Source organism: Sinocyclocheilus grahami, unplaced genomic scaffold (genome assembly GCF_001515645.1).
Source record: "Sinocyclocheilus grahami isolate Dianchi unplaced genomic scaffold, SAMN03320097.WGS_v1.1 scaffold234.1, whole genome shotgun sequence".
Lineage (NCBI taxonomy): Eukaryota > Metazoa > Chordata > Actinopteri > Cypriniformes > Cyprinidae > Sinocyclocheilus > Sinocyclocheilus grahami.
This window is the reverse complement of record NW_015505413.1, coordinates 634362-650592: the sequence shown is the minus strand read 5'-3', so window position 1 is coordinate 650592 and position 16231 is coordinate 634362. Positions and strand designations below refer to the sequence as shown.

Sequence of the window (16231 nt, the reverse complement as noted above, 5' to 3'; positions counted from 1 at the left end):
GCCAAGAATCCAAATGCAATATTTGTCAAATACACAGACGTTTCAGAAACGTTTTCATGAGCAACAGAAACACTTTTTATATACTGCTTAATACAGCGACATCTTTTCAAGAATTAAGTTCAACATAATCATATACTCTTTAAATACTAATAAAGTGGGGGTATATATGCTTTTATCAGTGTTTTATGATAAACGTGACTCAATATAACAGTGCGAATACAGTAAACAAGCTTTTACTGTTCTAAAAACACAGATTTGTGGCCATTTTTGGAATTGAAAAGGTTAGAATAAACCTTATTCTATAATAATATAATGGCAGGGGAAACACTGGCATAGACCTAACAATATGCTAATTAATTAACGTAACATGGAACTGTAGATATTGTATTAATATTAGCCATATTATTGTATGACAGATGAATGTGTACCAACTTACCACGCACAACCTTTGACATCAACAACTACAAATATTGAAAGCATTTTCTCTCCCATTTTAAAAGTTGATAAGCTTGTTTATGTATCATTAGGAGATGTAATTTATTATTTATCTTATGGTGATTTATGGTATTACAGAAAGACCCTCTCCCCTGGAGACCTCAGTATGGGAAAGATGTCGATGAGGACATGCTCGCCCAGACCTGGAGACCTTCCGCGACCCAGTCCAGGACCTGAGATGCTGCTAAACGGGAATTGAGGCGGGCTGAAAACACCAGTTACCTCATGTTCTAATTCCATGGGGCCATGCCAAGAATCCACCATCCTCCTTAGGTAGAAGGTAGAGTTGCCCTTATAGGAGTCAATTGAGGCAGCGAGACGCAGCCGAAAGCCTTCTGTATTCATGTGTTCTCTTCATAAGAGCTAGCTATGCCCTGTAATTGTAATCACTCATCATCTGTTCAGAGTCGGTTTGTTTTTCTTAATCACTGCTTGTGGATGAATGTTCACTTTGAGTCACAACTCCACCTCAGGTAACTCTCGATGTCAGCCAATCAGAACTCTCTCCAAGCCAGGAAACCAATTACCCATGTCCCGTAACTCTGTACAGAAGAGACGGTTCTCACTAGCTTTTAGCACACTGAAGAAACCATAATCTACTGTATGATGATTATATAGCAGACTCTTCCAATATATATTTAGAATAACCAAGGTGCTTGGAATCTATAGTACATGCATTAATTATTATTATTATTAATATTATTGCAGTGTTAGCCACTGAAATGTTTTGTGCATTTATTGTTTGTTGGGCATCATTGTTTGAAACAGCCATTCATTGATCGTTGTTTAAATGTATGTGTGTGGATTATGCTATATGTCTGGTATCTCTAAGAGACATTTTACAGGTATTCAATATTTTGTAGAAATATTCAAAAGAAACAGTTCACCCAAAAATGAAAGTTCTGTCATTCTGTCATCACTATAAACACAGCGTTAAAGTGGACCATACGACTTGCGTTATTATGTTATTACGTTATTACGTTATACGTTATTTCCAAGTCTTATGAAGCCTTATAATAATTTTGCATGTGGAATTTATGTAGTTAATCACTACATTGTTCGAGTCCAGGCCTGAATAATTTCGGCAAGTCAAGACCAGAAGTGTTGAGTCCAAGATAAGACGAACACCAGATAATGGTCGAGTCTGGGTCAAGACCAAGCCCAGAAGAGGGTCAAGTCTGTGTCAGAGTCGAAAAAGCAACCAGAAGAGGTGCTGAGTCCAAGTCAATACAGACACCAGAAGAAGGTCAAGTCTTGAGTCAAGACAGAGACCAAAAGAAGGCTGAGTCTGGGTCAAGACAGAGACCAGAAGAAGGCCCAGTCCGAGTCAAGACAGAGACCAGAAGAGTGTTGAGTCTGAGTCTAGACAGAGACCAGAAGAAGGCAGAGTCTGAGTCTAGACTGAGAGCAGAAGAGGATTGAGTCTGAGTCAAGACAGAGACCAGAAGAGTGTTGAGTCTGAGTCAAGACAGAGACCAGAAGAAGGCTCAGTCCGAATCAAGACAGAGACCAGAAGAGAGATGAGTCTGAGTCTAGACTGAGACCAGAAGAAGATTGAGTCTGAGTCTAGACAGAGACCAAAAGAAGGCAGAGTCTGAGTCAAGACAGAGACCAGAAGAAGACCCAGTCCGAGTCAAGACAGAGACTAGAAGAGTGTCAAGTCTGAGTATAGACTGAGACCAGAAGAGGATTGAGTCTGAGTCAAGACAGAGACCAGAAGAAGGCCCAGTTCAAGTCAAGACAGAGAACAGTAGAGTGTTGACTCTGAGTCAAGACAGAGACCAGAAGAGTGTTGCGTCTGAGTCAAGACAGAGACCAGAAGAAGGCTCAGTCCGAGTCAAGACAGAGACCAGAAGAGAGATGAGTCTGAGTCTAGACTGAGACCAGAAGAAGATTGAGTCTGAGTCTAGACAGAGAGCAAAAGAAGGCAGAGTCTGAGTCAAGACAGAGACCAGAAGAAGACCCAGTCCGAGTCAAGACAGAGACCAGAAGAGAGATGAGTCTGAGTCTAGACTGAGACCAAAAGAAGGCAGAGTCTGAGTCAAGACAGAGACCAGAAGAAGGCAGAGTCTGAGTCAAGACAGAGACCAGTAGAGTGTTGACTCTGAGTCAAGACAGAGACCAGAAGAGTGTTGAGTCTGAGTCAAGACGGAGACCAGAAGAAGGCCCAGTCCGAGTCAAGACAGAGACCAGAAGAAGGCAGAGTCTGAGTCTAGACTGAGAGCAGAAGAGGATTGAGTCTGAGTCAAGACAGAGACCAGAAGAGTGTTGAGTCCGAGTCAAGACAGAGACCAGAAGAAGGCTCAGTCCGAATCAAGACAGAGACCAGAAGAGAGATGAGTCTGAGTCTAGACTGAGACCAGAAGAAGATTGAGTCTGAGTCTAGACAGAGACCAAAAGAAGGCAGAGTCTGAGTCAAGACAGAGACCAGAAGAAGACCCAGTCCGAGTCAAGACAGAGACCAGAAGAGTGTCAAGTCTGAGTATAGACTGAGACCAGAAGAGGATTGAGTCTGAGTCAAGACAGAGACCAGAAGAAAGCCCAGTTCAAGTCAAGACAGAGACCAGTAGAGTGTTGACTCTGAGTCAAGACAGAGACCAGAAGAGTGATGAGTCTGAGTCAAGACAGAGACCAGAAGAGAGATGAGTCTGAGTCTAGACTGAGACCAGAAGAAGATTGAGTCTGAGTCTAGACAGAGACCAAAAGAAGGCAGAGTCTGAGTCAAGACAGAGACCAGAAGAAGGCCCAGTCCGAGTCTAGACTGAGACCAGAAGAGGATTGAGTCTGAGTCAAGACAGAGACCAGAAGAAGGCCCAGTCCGAGTCTAGACTGAGACCAGAAGAGGATTGAGTCTGAGTCAAGACAGAGACCAGAAGAGAGATGAGTCTGAGTCTAGACTGAGACCAGAAGAAGATTGAGTCTGAGTCTAGACAGAGACCAAAAGAAGGCAGAGTCTGAGTCAAGACAGAGACCAGAAAAAGACCCAGTCCGAGTCAAGACAGAGACCAGAAGAGTGTCAAGTCTGAGTATAGACTGAGACCAGAAGAAAGCAGAGTCTGAGTCAAGACAGAGACCAGAAGAAGGCCCAGTCCGAGTCAAGACAGAGACCAGAAGAGTGTCAAGTCTGAGTATAGACTGAGACCAGAAGAAAGCAGAGTCTGAGTCAAGACAGAGACCAGAAGAAGGCCCAGTCCGAGTCAAGACAGAGACCAGAAGAGTGTCAAGTCTGAGTATAGACTGAGACCAGAAGAAAGCAGAGTCTGAGTCAAGACAGAGACCAGAAGAAGGCCCAGTCCGAGTCAAGACAGAGACCAGAAGAGTGTCAAGTCTGAGTATAGACTGAGACCAGAAGAAAGCAGAGTCTGAGTCAAGACAGAGACCAGAAGAAGGCCCAGTCCGAGTCTAGACTGAGACCAGAAGAGGATTGACTCTTGAGTTAAGACAGTGACCAGAAGAAAGCCCAGTCCAAGTCAAGACAGAGACCAGAAGAGCGATGAGTCTGAGTCAAGACAGAGACTAAAAGAAGGCAGAGTCTGAGTCAAGACAGAGACCAGAAGAAGGCCCAGTCCGAGTCAAGACAGAGACCAGAAGAGTGTTGAGTCTGAGTCAAGACAGAGACCAGAAGTTGAGTCTGAGTCTAGACTGAGACCAGAAGACGGCTGAGTCTGAGTGAAGACAGAGACCAGAAGAGTGTTGACTTTGAGTCAAGACAGAGACCAGAAGAGGGTCGAGTCTGAGTCTAGACTGAGTCAAGACCAAGACCATGAATATATGGTTTAAAACTTAGACTTGTGTACTACAACAAAGTCATTTTTGGGTGAGCTGTATCTATTAGTTATAAGCAACAAACAGCCCAATAGAATTTCACAGTTCAGTCTTGTTTGAGGATGTGGAATTGTTTAGTGTATATGAAATGCCTAATACAGTGACAGTTCCTGTCTGTTGTATACAATAGTCAAAAGGTCACTTCGGTTTTTGTTTTTGCTGTTGTTGATTCCTGTAATTTCAGTTTGAAGAATACAGATGATTAGAGTTTAGGGTTCTTTAGTTTCCAAAATTCTTGTTTCCCCTTATTTTATTACAAAACATTGCTAACTTCCATGAAGTTGTTGGGATATTTTGTATCAGTTTTTAATTGTTTGGTCAGCATTTTGAAAGTACAATCAACCCTACAGTATCTACAAACCATCACATGTTTTTGAGGATTATTTCCTGCTTGATTAAGAGTAAATAGAGGAAAAATAATCACAGTAACTCCAATATTACTGGTGTTTTCATGTAGTTTTGTGCACTGTAGTGTTCCTGAAAGGAGATGAAAACTGTGTAACAGCGCATAGAAAAACTCTCCCATTTAAAATTGCATTTCAGCATCTAATTTATGACAGGATTGTTTTTTTTGTTTAATACTTTTCTCCGGTCACTGATTTCTCTTTTGTTAAATATATTGCCTGGACCAGTTAAGTGTGTGTATATGTTTGAATTAGTGTATGAATGTGCATATTGTCTTAAGCCTGAACAAAATATGAATATGAATGCATTATCACTTAAGACTGTTAATCACGGTTTTACTTATGTGGTATTAGTGTTTTTCCACTTAAAATGAAAAATGTGGAGTGAATCTTCCTGGTCTCGGCTCAAGCGCTGTCTCATTAAATCTCATTTTGCCTCCTGCAGTTGAAGCGTTTTTCGACAGGCGATGTTACAGCTGCACCTTCCAGCAAAGACATTTTTTTGCGAAATGCTTTTTGAATGATATACAGAAATTTTTAATGGTTGAGTCCTAGTGTGTTTAAGCATAACATCTTGTTGATTTAGTGCACATGTAAAGATTTTTGCCGTTATTTTTGGTTTATCTTCTATTTGTTGGGCCTCATCTGATATGAGAGTTTGAAAAATGGCGCTGGGTTGGAAACGATACGAGTTTCCGTTCTAAGTTTCTCTCTAGCTATCAAATTGCCTTTAAAATGTCACTTTTCCTATATTATCACCCGTTGCGATGCAGCAAAGCCTTATTAGTACATGTTTGACTCGTTTATCTGGCCAGCTCAGCCCTGTATCATGCATGCTGCCTTTGGCAAAGAGGTTCTTTGGCAAAGGAAGTATGATTGTGTAGTTGTGTCACACAACATCCCAGTGCTGTGAATGTCCGGCACTGTATCTGGCATTTTACTCACTTCCTATAGCACTTACTGTCTGCTTGTATGGATTAATATCAGGATTATGATTGTTATTGTTTTATATCCATAGTTCTGTAGTTTTTTCCCCCTTGGAAATGTTTTGTTTGCATTTAAATTTTACAAATTTGCTTAGCTGTACTAATGGGGCAGGACGTGTTTGGTTGTGATGATGCTTGTTTTTGTCCTGTATGCAACTGCAAAAACGAACTGATGTGTTGGATATTTTTACGTCTGTATTAGACATTTTATTTGCAAATCTATTGTTCGATTCAATTGTAAATGAATAGAAGATGGGCATCCGTCATTTTATACAACCAGAGCCATCATTAGATGGACACACTGCACATTTTTATTATATATAATCAGATATATGAGGCTATTTATGGTCACAGAGAGAAAGTGTCTAAAAGTCAGGAATATATTTTGATGAAATAATAGTAGAATTATTTATATTGCGTATTGTTTCTTTTTAAATACCACCGGGCAAACATTTCCCTTTTGCTTGTGGCAATGCAAGGAAGAATATATAGAAATGTAGCCAACGCACAGTCGATTCTTACTGGTTGGCTGTTTGTTTGATATTGCTCTTGTATCTTGGCTAAGCTTGGCTCTGATATGTAGGGCAAGCTGGTGAGATGAATCTAAAGGTCATGACATGTAGTTGCATGCCAAGATAATAAACACAGTTACATCATCGCTTGAGTGGTCAGACTCTTTCTTATACCCCCAGGATGCAGTTTTATGAATAAGCATGACATCTGCTGGTGTACGGTGGTATGGCACGTGACGGTGGGCTACTTAACTGGAGAATATATATATATATATATATATATATATATATATATATAAACAATACACTAGCCTCAGAATTTTGTAAATCAAAAGATTCTAATGGTGTATTTTAATATTAGATTACAGTTAGTAGGAAATAGATGCTAATCAGTCAGAGGAATATTTTGTTCCAAACCGCATACTGCTTAATGTTCTATATCTGCATTACCCATGTATTCTATACATAGTATATGGAATTTTTCTGTATGCGTGAAATACCAAATACCACCTTAGCCAGTTTAGACACCATAATGAATTTATTCATTATCATTTTCACAACCCAAAACTTTTAAAGCAGTTTTATGGAGTTTTTGTCTCCTGAAAATATATATATTTTTCTCAGAAAGATGTTTCATCTGAACAATTGGTTGTTAAACAACAGTAAAATCTATTGAACACACTGTACTTCTATCACTCACAGTCTTATTTTTATCCCTGTCTAGTAAAAATATGGCTCTAGCCTGACTAAGGTTCTTCTTTGGAATGTTCTATACTGACATTCGACTTTTTTTTCTACAGTAGGCCTAAGAGTATACAACATGCTCAACTTGCATTTACTATCATCTCTGGTTTTTAACTGCTCTTTTTTTTGCCTTATTACTTAATTGGACTGCCAAATGTTTCAAAATGTTATGCAAAATAGATTAAAAAAAAATGTGAAATTGTGTTTATTTTCTAAATTATAATCAGATCTGCTCTTTTCAGGTAAACATGCAACATAATTTAACATGACAACAGTGAAGCATGCTACTGTTTGAAATGTTTTTCTTCCACAGCTTTCTAAACATGGCTCTAGCAGTATGCAGAATGTAGTACATACTGCGCAGAAAGCCGTTCGCTAGTATTCGATTCCATTCCGAGGAATGCCGAAGAGTGCGGCGGCGCATGCGCAGTGCGTGCGGGGTTTGGTTTGTGTTTACAGCAGCACTGTTGCTGGCTAATGTTCATCGCTGTTATGTCAAGCCTCTCTGGAATAAAAAGCTGTTGTGGAAACAGGTAGGATGAGTGGCAACGATGCACACCTCCGTGTTTTTATTTATTCTACACGTCTGTTTCGTTATTCAGTAGTTTAGTCGTTTTAGGAGGAAGATATAACACAATATATGCAGATTTGGATTTGAGGCTAGCATGCTACAGTGTGTTAGCCCGTTAAAGGCCGTGTGCTGGTCTCTGCTTCACTGCATGACACAAAACCTGCAAAGATCTGCTGTCTGCACAGCGCACATCCCCATCTTTGTGACAGATTCTGTTTTAAACAAAGAAAAATCGAAAAAAACAAAAACAAGGACGTTGTTTGTGTGTTACTGTCTAAGCATATATAAGATATAATTAGAGTATTTGCTCGCCTCTCATAGTAGAAATGCATCATCTGCAATAGATGCAAACCTAGCTGCTTTAACGTTACTATATTTTATCGCCTGTGTAACGATCCTGATGGTCATGTGTTTGATTGTACTAGCTAGTGATTCTGAACCGAATCATTTAACGCTAAATCCGCCAAAAACATCTTTGACTGTTTGTCCAGTGACTCTTTCTGCAGTTTAGGTTGTTACGCCAGTAGGTGGCGCAAAGTGACCGTCTTTCTCTGTGTAATAAGCAAGTCATTGAATCATGCATTCAAGTAATTCCTGAGTGTTATAATTTTCCTTTATTATGACAACAAAGTATGTTATTGTTTCTCCAATTATCTGTCAGGACTAAGAGCCACAGTAAGTATTTGTTCAGTTCCCTTTCAGACTCCAAACGACCTGTTTAGTGAAGGGGAGGTGTTCATTTAGTAAGTCAACCAATAAAATGCTTAGTCATAAACAGCGGTCGAATGCTATTGGCTCGTGGAATAGCCAGTCTTTTAAGGTGTGGTCAAATTCGGGCAAAAAAAACGGTCCATTTTCTGTTGTCAATAGTGTATAGGGCGCAGGGATTGAAATCAACTTTTTCACTCACCAGCCAATTTGGCTACTACATTTTTAAGTTACCGGCCATTCATAACTTCTACTAGCCAAAACAAAAGACAGATATACACCAACAGTTTGAGGCCGTCTACACTGGGCGTGACAAAGCGACCGTTGCAAATCATTTTGTGTCAGTACTAGGGGTGTGCGATATTGACAAAAAATAATATCTCAATATTTTCTGTGATTTTTTATCGATAAAGATAATTAGACGATATTTTGCTGAGTGTGTTATTGTGCTGATATCTTAAGGACTACCGTGGACAGCTGGCGAAATAGCACAGAAATAGCGCAAAAACAGCCAATATGGTTTCTAAAACGCAAGTCTCTTGATATTAACTTATTGTTTATTGAACTGTTGTATAAAATAAATATCACATTTGTAACCATGCTGATTTTTTAAGAAAAAACGACACTCTTCGTGTGATATTGATTAACTATATGAATTGATATAAATATGTAAATTTTAGGGATGCACGATATATCGGCCACCATATCGATATCGGCCCATATCGGCTCATTTTTTTCTGTTATCGGTATCGGCCTGATAAGAAAATTTGGCCGATATCTTAAAGCCGATAAATAATGCATTATTTCCTTCAGAGACACTTCAGATGCGCGCTGTTCGTTTGCAGCCTTTTGTGCAATTGTACATTGTAATATTGTGTTTATTTGATGTATATCTGATGTATCTCATATAGAATGCGTTTGGTAAAGTTAAAAGAGCGCTTCAGTTTACCGGTGATCATCTTTAGCTCAGCACACGCAGCTCAAACAGCAGTGCACAACATTAATAACTATGATTGGGAATGTCGTGTATATAACATTCTAATGAGAACATTATTATAATAAAACGTTGGGAATTCTTTGGGTTTAGTTGCCGTGTTTCAGCGCGTTGTTATGGGAAGAGCGCATCCACAACAGGATCACACATTCTGACTATAGCATGCAATAACTGCGTCATTTTGTACATATATAAGTTGTAATATTATGTTTATGTGGTATTAATATTAATCTCAGGATGCATTTCCTTGAGTTAAATAAGCTGCCAGCAAAACGCTTCAGGTTACCGTGTTCATTCAGCTCTTCAGCTTCAGCACGCGCAGCTCAACGGCTGCTATTTAAAACAGTGGTATTAATTTGTTACTTTTTCAAAATCATTGATATATTATTAATAACAACAACCACTTGTATTGTTCTCTTATTATTTTCATCAACAATATGGTTTAGTAATTAAAATCATTTAATTATTGTCCGTGCAGAGGCTATTCCGTTTTATTGATCTATGGCGCATTCATTTTGATTCTTTACACGTGTAATGATGTCCAGTGACTTGTTTGCATTATTTATGCATAATTTTATTTATTTGTAAGACTTTTTTATGACTAAATTTGGTAATGGGAGAGTAAAAATATTTTTAAAACGTACACCGTTCAAACTAGGCTGCTTATGTTGAAGTGTTTGGGATGTGGCTTTTAATGATGAGACCTTTTTTGTAATCAGGCTCTCAAAAAGTATATAACAATTTGGATATAGATTTATCGGCCAACATATCGGTTATCGGCTTTCAAAAATAAAGAATAATCGGTTATCGGCCAAAATTTTCATATCGGTGCATCCCTAAAAAAAAATACCGTCATGTACCGTGAAACCGGTATAATTTTGAAAAATACTGTGATATAAATTTTCGGTCATACCGCCCAGCACTAATTAGAACATTCAAGCAGTTTAAAAAAAAATTTTTTTTTAAATGTGCCATAGAGAAAACATTGCTGGCGTGCATCACGATACAAATCAATGGCAATAACATTTTAAGATATGTCAGTGCAAGTTAATTTCAGTTAAGACAGTCTTGCACCAGGCTTAAGCCTTGTCTATGAATCTGCGCATTAAAGATGTTTTTAGATAAAATTCTGTGTCTGTCCCTCCACCCGAGCAGGCCAGAATACAACCGAGGAAAAATAGGTCAGGCTTAGCATTTGCTTGAGCATAAATTTATGATTTATTTCTAAAGCCCTTAATTTAATTTAGAAGAACGAGTGATAGACTGCAGTGACTCAGAGAAAAAGTCTCAGACTGATGGATGTCACTGATGCCCGTTTTCCACCGAAATTGTGCTGGTTCTCATAGCCAGCAAAACTGCAAACAACTCGAGAACATGCAAAGATTTTGTCTTATTTAAACACATTTTAACATCCAGTGCTATTTAATTCAGGATCGACGCAGTTTTGACACACCCATCAAAAGTTACAACGGTCATAACTCAGTTTTTCATATCGGTGCATCCCTAGTAAATTTTCTGCCTCCTTATCTTGAATTATGTGATCATTCTTAATGCATATTAATAGACCGAATCATGCAGTGAAAGAACCACTCTAAATGCGCACGCGCACTGAAGCCTGTGTGTGTTGGTCTAACCAGACTTCATCACGTCGCGTATGCGTGCGCCTCTGTAGGTGTGTTTTGTTTAGCTTTTGCAATATACTCGATAATGTCATGATGTCTGACAAGTTCAGTATTTGCGCTAAACCTGCGCAGATTTGGCCTGCATGAACTTCCCCAAGAAATTAATGAGTGAACATAATTTACGAAAAGTAACCCGGCAAATTGGCGTTTTTGGCGGCTTTCCCCGCCACAGCTGATTTTTACCCGCATTTGGCGGGTGTTCATTTCAAACTCTGGATGGTGTTTTCGAAACGATATCGATATTTTTCAAGGCAGTATCGTCGATATTGATACCGATTCGATACTTCTGAACTAAACTTTTAAATTATGAAATGTATTAAATTACTAAGAGTAAAATGGGTAATGATAAGCACTTAACTTTGTTTAAAACGCATTTTAACATTCAGTACGCCTTAATTGTAACTTATTAGGTTATGTTTTTGTTTACGCATGGTTCAAATATGTTTTTTGTTTACACATGATTCAAATCTATAAATACTACAGTTGAACTACGGTCACTTTAGTAAAACCATGGTTCATATTCATAAGGGACTGCCAGTGACAGGCTGCTGCATCCATAAAATGCAACCTTTTTATTCTGACAGTGTATGATTTCTAGTATTACTAATTACAGAATAGAACATGATCAATATTATCTTTCAACGTTCAATTTAAATAACTGTTATTGCACAAACTATGATATTATATAATGATGATATATGATAATAACTCTGTCCTTCTGTCCTCTAATAAGCATTGTTCAGGCTGCCGCTCCCAAAAGCTTTAATGCTTTCTTATGATACTTTTGGGAACAGCAGCCCTGTTTGAATGCACTGTCAGCAGTGAGTGAACGCTCTCTGTGATTGATAAGTTCTGTCTTGCAACATTTGCGTGTTCAGATGAGCAGGAAAATAGTTCTATCCTAACAAAGGTTATTCGTCCAATTCAATGCATATTGTACGCATTGTACGTATGCATATATATATATTTTGTTGAATTAACTAAATTACTGGTAAATAAAACACACCTTAGTATCGATATTTTTTGTTTGAGTATCGATACTGTCGATACTCGCGTCTATATCGATACTTTGGATCGATACGCCCATCCCTAATAGTGTAGCAAAGTTTGAAGCTCAGCTCACACAGAAGTCACTTTTTAAAACCAAGCAGGTTAGCGCCACTTGAATATTAGTGAAATCTGCATGGTGAAGTTGTTTGCTCTTTGCACGGGTTCCTATTGAAATGAACTGTACCTCAAGGCTGAAAAACTGGTATTCACTTCAAAAGGGAAAGAGCAGTCAGTGAGAATGATTCATTGATAAAAAATAAAAAAAAGATTCATTGATTGAAAACAGTAAGATCACTAATTGTAGCACCACCTTATTCCTCCAACTCAGAGGCGGATATACCCATTACTTACTGCCAGCAGTGAGTTCAGCTCTCATAAACGCACATTCATGTTGCTAACATGATTTCAGATTGCATATCAGTTGTCTTTGGATGAACTATGTTTCTGGTACGAACAGCCACACCTTAAGATTTAACCCAGACTGGTAGCTTTGTTTTTTCCCCCTGACAGGTGAAATAACGTATTAATTGAATCTATTGTTTTAATAATTACTCAGCCATTCATTTTAAAGTGAGCAACGTAACAAAAACCTAGCCTGAAAGCAGTTTGACATAGACCACAGCTGTACTGTTGCAGAAAATATATTTATTTTTGTTGAAAGTTTTTAGTTATTGTTATTATTAATTCTAGTTATGTTATTATTTATAATTTTCTGTTTAATATATAGTTATATAATAGTAAACCACAAGTCTGTGTGCATACTCTCTCTCTCTCACACACACACACACACACACACATCATTAAGAATTTTTGTATTTTGAAATAAGTACAAGATATATTTGATAAAAAGTTGGTAAAAACAGTAATACTGTGAAATATTAATACAGTATCAGATAAATGTTTTTTATTTGATTATATTGTAAAATGTAATTTATTCCTGTGATGCAAAGCTACATTTTCAGCATAATGTCTCCATTCTTAATATATTCTATCATATCAATGTTGAAAACAGTTTTTGCTGCTTTAATATTATTGTGAAAACTGTGCTACGTTACCATTTAAAAGTTTGTGGTAAGTAAAGAAAAGAAAAGAAATATTTATATTCAGCAAGGACATGTTCATTTCATCAAAAGTGATGATAAGAACATTTATAATACAAAAGATTTGTATTTTAAGTAAATGGTCATCAAAGACAAAAAGTCCTAAAAAATGTCTCACTGCTGAAAATTCAGCTTTTAAATAACATTTTAAAATATATTAAAATAGAAAATGGTTATTTTTAATATTAATGTAACAATATTTTGCAATAGTTCTATATTTTTGATAAAATAAATGCAGCCTTGGTGAGCATAAGAGACTTCTTTCAAAAACATTAAAAAACGTCATGATCCCAAACTTTTGACCGGTAGTGTCTGTGTATCTTGTGTATATATACACAAATATGAACAGTTTCATTGGTTGAAAAACCTAATAGTAGACTGTAAGCATTATAAATACGTTATAATTCCCATGCGCTTGTGTTCCTCAACGATAAACATGCTCCTCAGTGGATGTTATGTTGCCAAGGCAGTGATGGCGAATAGCTCAAGGGTCTTTGTCTTCATCTGGAAAAAATAACTGACTTGCAGCACCACTGCTTCCATATGCACATATTGGACATCATGTTGAATCGTTTCCCAAAACACATGGGATCACGTGAGCTGAGTGATGTGTGAGCAGAGGGCAGGCAGAAAGGCCCAGTGGCTGACCATGTGTTTAACGGCACAATGACAGATGCTTCTCATCTCGGGGGTATGTGAGACAGCTGGCCCATGTGCAACCGCACCCTGACTCCATATCACTGACAGAGACCACATGCTTCATTCAGTCATTTGAACTACCACTACAAACCCATCTTGATGGTCTTTTTTTTTTCTTTTGCTTATTCAATGTTTTATGGAAGCTTGTTTCAACCACAAGAAAAAAAAAAAAAAAAGAAAATAATAAAAAAGAAAAAAAGGTAATTGTGACTTTTATCTCGTAGTTTGGACTTTATATGTCACAATTTGTTCGTTTTTTTCCATTGCAATTCTTTTGTGAGATGTAAGCTCAAAATTGCAAGAAAAAAGCCTGAATTCTTAGATAAAAAGTCTTAATGATCTTTTTTTAGTTTTTGTTCCTCACGGGGGAAAAAAACAATTGCAAGATGTAAATTCGCAATTCTGAGAAAAAAGTCAGAATTGTGAGAAATAAACTCGAGCAAGAAAGTAAGTATTTACTTTCAATTCAGACTTTTTTCTCGCAACTTCGAACTTTCTCACAATTCTGAGTTCACATCGTGCAATACTGAATTTATTGAAAAGTCCTAAAAAAACTAAAACCTGAATTGCAAGATGTAAACTCAGAATTGTGAGAAAGTTCGAAGTTGCGAGAAAAAAGTCTGAATTGAGAGCTAAAAACTCGTAATTACATGATTGTTTTGTATTCTGTGCTAAAAAAACACAGAATTAAAAGTTAGTGAAATAATTTCATTTTTTTCTATTGTTGCATAAACAGGCTTCCTGCTGATTAGTACAGCTAGGCAAATACCCTCTTATTGGTGCGGAGTTCACATCGTGCAATACTGAATTTATTGAAAAGTCCTAAAAAAACTAAAACCTGAATTGCAAGATGTAAACTCAGAATTGTGAGAAAGTTCGAAATTGCGAGAAAAAAGTCTGAATTGAGAGCTAAAAACTCGTAATTACATGATTGTTTTGTATTCTGTGCTAAAAAAACACAGAATTAAAAGTTAGTGAAATAATTTCATTTTTTTCTATTGTTGCATAAACAGGCTTCCTGCTGATTAGTACAGCTAGGCAAATACCCTCTTATTGGTGATTTAGCTGCAGGTGCAGCTGTAAAGGTTATTGATGCAGACTATGCTCACTGCTCACTAAATATGTATTATTAGCTGTTTCCGTGTATTATTACCCTCTTTCTTTCTCGTACTGCCTTTCCTTATTTTGCTTTATCTCTTACTGTTTTATTTCTAGAGTCTGTGTCAACAAAGCTTTATTTTTGTGACTGAAAAGGATTACAGTATTGTAGTGCTGTCAAAATGGCTGAAAAACTAAATTCGAATTTTTGTACTTAAATGTGATCAATTTGAATTATATTCAAATTTAAAATGCATAATTTCAGTTAGGGTGAAGAAAAGCTTTTGGCTTCTCTTCTGTCGAGCAAAATAATACTAATGCACATCTATTCAAAGCATAAGATAAAATGACTATCTGTGAAAAAAGTGCATAATGTTTAAAATAATGTTTATAAACCAAATATAATTAATTAAGTTGCTCACTCAAGCCCTCCGGCCATTCCTCACGCTAGCCAAATATTCAGATGTGTGCAGCACTTTTTATGGAGGACTGTTTACCAGAACACCAATCACACAGAGTACATTTCTCATTTAAAAACATGAGATGCAGTGGGATGGGAAAAACCCCCGCCATAAAGTCTCGATATATGTTTTTTTCAAAGTTAAACTTGTATTAATTTTACATGGCTTTCTAAACATGCGGTTCCTTTGTGCGAGACGCGAGTGCAACGCTAATAGATATCCCTCTAGAAAATGCGTGAAATATGTGTTCTGTGTGAACGGCATGGTTTCAGTTTTGATGTAAACAAGATCTTCTCTGCATTGATGATCTCTTTTTCCACAATATTTGTAATTAACAACGCAGCAGCGCCGCATCTAGTGGCTTCAACTGGATAGGCTAACAAAAACATTATAATGCATCGACACTTACATCGTCATCGCATCTTGTGCATCACTGAAAAGGCTGCCTCCTTAACGCACCACTAAAATTCGAATGCAACATTTTGCATTCGAATGTGGATTTTTATTTTAAATTCGACAAATATTCGAAATTCGATTTATTTATTTTTTGACAGCCCTACAGTATTGCTAAAGCATTTAACTATACCTGCATAGCACAGGCTTAGCAAATAGGTGTATCTCCCTCTTTCTCACACACTGAATTAGGGCTGCACGATTAATCGCATGCGATATTTAACGCGCATCTTGTCAGAAAGCCGCTTCTGTAATCAGCGGTAAATCTCCATCACCTGCGTGCTTTCACATTGAGCAGCATTAACTACACAGAGCCGTTGTTCACTGACGAGCTCGTCAGTGAACAACGGCTCTGTGTAGTTAATGCTGCTCAATGTGAAAGCACGCAGGTGATGGAGATTTACCGCTGATTACAGAACCGGCTTTCTGACAAGATGCGCGTTAAATAT

General features: G+C 37.6%; 1 protein-coding gene across 1 annotated transcript in view; it reads left to right on the top strand.

The window, feature by feature from the left end:
- Window positions 1-7424: 7424 nt before the first annotated feature.
- Window positions 7425-16231, top strand: part of LOC107597667 (rab GTPase-activating protein 1) — a 116639-nt gene continuing 107832 nt past the window's right edge. The window contains exon 1 of the mRNA XM_016288831.1: window positions 7425-7499. The gene's annotated coding sequence lies outside the window, so the exon portion shown is untranslated. The remainder of the gene's footprint in view (window positions 7500-16231) is intronic.